The sequence below is a fragment of the Heterodontus francisci genome, chromosome 8 (assembly GCF_036365525.1).
Source record: "Heterodontus francisci isolate sHetFra1 chromosome 8, sHetFra1.hap1, whole genome shotgun sequence".
Classification (NCBI taxonomy): Eukaryota; Metazoa; Chordata; class Chondrichthyes; order Heterodontiformes; family Heterodontidae; genus Heterodontus; species Heterodontus francisci.
In genome coordinates, this window is record NC_090378.1 from 84,704,051 (window position 1) to 84,707,583 (window position 3,533).

Genomic DNA, 3,533 nt, shown 5'->3' on the forward strand with positions numbered 1-3,533 from the left:
CTGTTGTGTTAATACACTGATAGCATTTATGTCTGACATATATGTGCTCTGCAGTAGATATCCCTAAGTTCAACAGCATTGTACTGGTTTTTCTATTCTATTTATTTAATATGAGAGTTTGCAAATCTTTGAGGAGAAAAGTGGATGAAGCCGTCTTATTTGGGGGGAAGTTACATTGACAAATACCAAAATTGGTATTTCTCTACATGGCATTCATGCAAATATTGTACATAGCGGTTGCTAAATTTAAAAAAAAAATCCAGAAGTAGTATTAGTAATATTATACCAGATTTTAGTGTGTGAATAAGGAAGATACAATCAGCTGCTTAACATTATGGTGTTTTGCTTATGCAGTGAATCCTTTGCAAGGCATACTTTAGGTCTTGCATTTTTGGCTTGCAGCTTGACCAATTAATAATGTGCTCATTTAAAAAAAAAATTAGAACATATTGAGCTATGTAACATGACCTTCAGCATAGATCTGTTTTAATTCTTAAAGTTTTAATGGTTTAAATATAGTAATTCCAAGCTTAAAATACATTTTTATAAAGCCAGTGTACATTTTGGTTACAGGAAGAAAGCATCGATACATTTTAAGAGAGTTTTGGCGTTGTGATGCGAAGAGTTTTGATGGTTGGATCAATTTGTTCTTAGTCTCTAGAATTCATTTGCGCCTGGGAAGGTGTTCTGCCTATTTTGTTATGCCTAAAATTTTCATATAATATTGGTAAAAGTTTCCTCGATCTTGTGAAACGAAAAACAATTTTGGAGCTAACTATTCTACAGAAATGTAAGTTGACCCAATCTATTAACATCAGTCAGTGATGGAATATATTAAAGAGCAGGATTTCAAATTATTCCTGCTCATGAGTTATTTGGCAGGGTGGTAAAGAATTGCTGGTGTGTAACTGTCCTGAAGTGTTTTAGTGGCAATATATCTATAAATATAATACCTAATTATTTTGGGGACTGTTGTGAATGAATAACTCCTCAAAATCCAAAACTAAATGATCCACACAACACTAATTCCCTAGCCTGTTATGTGCAGATGCTTTCCCCAGACGCTAAAGGGGAAATATTGGTGAGGTGACTTCAAGGTGTGAATGCTATTAGCAATGACCAGTGCATGTATAATATCTAAAAGCACTTCTTAATGATGCATGCTCTGATGTGTGATGTACTGTTTATGGAAGCAATTTGAGTAAATGTAAGGGCATAAAGTAAATTTTAAATGTAAAATCTATTATCCAAACATTGCAACTTGAGGGTATGGTAAATGGTCATAGAATTGAACATTCCAAGTAAACTGACATCAGCAAAACTGAACAATAGTATGGATGGCCAATTCTCATTGAGAACTTGATTTCAGGTGCCAGTGGTGAACAAATGTATTCCATATGAGGCCTATAAAAATAGCTGTAATGTTTTTCTGCTAGCAAGAGAATGAATACACAGAGAAGCTACTGCTCTGTTGAAGTCTTTACAAGCTACTTTTGTCAGCTACTTCAAAAGCTGTGCAGGTTTTTCATATTTGGGCAGTCACTGGACAATTGATTACCCTGTGTCAGCCGTTGATTTTATTTAACTAGTTCAGTATCAGAATGGTACTGCTTAACCGGTAGTTGGTTAAGGCCTCAGTTTTATATTGCATTCTCTAAGCTCCCAGACATCCACTACTTCACATTCTTCAGATCCCATATACAATTTCATTGGAAGACTGGTTCTGTTGAGTATAATTATTTATTTATAATCATGTATCCATGAATAGTTTTTCATTTTAAAAATAACCTGCAGCCAGAGCTTGTGCTTCAGCATTTCTTCCACTGGTTGCAACAATCCAGTAGTTCGTGGCATGAGAAGTATACATTACAAAAGAAAGCAGTTTTCAGAATATTCATTTGTGGAATGCAGGAAAGGAGAAGGAACCTAATGGTATTTCAAAGGGCTAATTGGAGTGTTTATAGGATGCCTAATGGGCACCCACGCATGCAGAAAGTGGCATTGGCCACAAGTAACTCCTTGAATCAGTGATTTTATTACTACTCCCAAACAGGCCTTGGGTAGAGCTTTAAAAAATTAAATGTAATTGTTATCAACCTTTTTACTTAACCAACTATATTGCTTAAACTCTTCAGGAAAATGCAAAAAAAAAACATGGATGTTGCTGCTTCTGCAAATGTATAAAAAGGAAACAGCCATTCGTGCCCTGACCCACACAATTTTCTAAATCCCTTAAAGCTCTGCAGCTGGTCTTGCTTTGGCTGGTATTTTTTTCTTTTTTGAAATGTCAGATTAGGGGCTTTGATGTCAACACAGATGCTATGCAAGAAAATTTGTTGTAAACATTTAATAATTCTAAGGTGGTTCTTTTTATAAAAACTATTGAAACACATTTAAGCAGACCACACAATCCAATAAGGATTTTCAGTACTTCAGTTCATAACCACCTCGTGTTCAAGGTTTAAATTCAGTTAAAGCTTTAATTGCAGGACCACCTTTTTCACGTACAAATTCCATCATTCCATGAAATTCACAAATGTTTCAGGTATTATAATGCAATTGTATAGTTCAGCATTGTTAGAGTAGCGACCAGGTACTTGCTTACAGGTAGAAAAAGAGCTCCTGCAAGCTGCTGCTCTGTGCCTCCTCTTGGGACACGAGTGTCATAGAATCATAGAAAGCTTAAGGCACAGAAAGAGGCCACTTGGCTCATCGTGTCTGTGCCGGCCGAAAAATGATCCACCTATTCTAATTCCACCTTCCAACATTTATTCCGTAGCCCTACAGCTTATGAGGTGCATATCCAGACTCCTTTTGAATGAGTTGAGGGTCTCTGCCTGAACTGCCTTTTGAGGTAGTGAGTTCCATACCATCACCACCCTCTGAGTGAAAAAGTTTTTCCTCATCTCCCCTCTTTTTTCTACCAATCACTTTAAATCTATGCCCCTTCGTCACTGACCTCTGCTAAAGTGAATAGACCCTTCACCTCCATTCTATCTAGACCCCTCAAAATTTTGTACATTTCAATCAGATCCCACCCCTCAGCCTTCTCTGTTCCAAGGAGAACACCCCCAGCATATCCAATCCTTTCTCATAGCTGCATTTTTCCAGTCCTGGCCAATGTCTTTATAAATCTCCTCTGTACCATCTCTAGTGCAATTACATCCTTTCTGTAATGAGGTGACCAGAACTGCACACAGTACTCGAGATGTGGCCTAACCAATGCGTTATACGGTTACAGCATAACTTCTCTGCTCTTGTATTCTACACCTTGCCTAATAAAGGAAAGGAAGGATTCCATATGCCTTCTTAACCACCTTATTGACCTGTCAAACTCATGTTGTGGGCTTCATCTGGCACTTGGTGTGGACCACAGGTAGAAATTGGTGTGTTTTGCCTGTTTCATGGACGCAATGTACACCAATCTCTAGGTGTGAGGTTCTGTGCTAGTGGTATACCTGCTGCTTTATTGGTTCTCAGTGTTTTGGGCATCAGTAGTTGCTGCTTGTAATCAGCTTTGAATCAGGAACTTT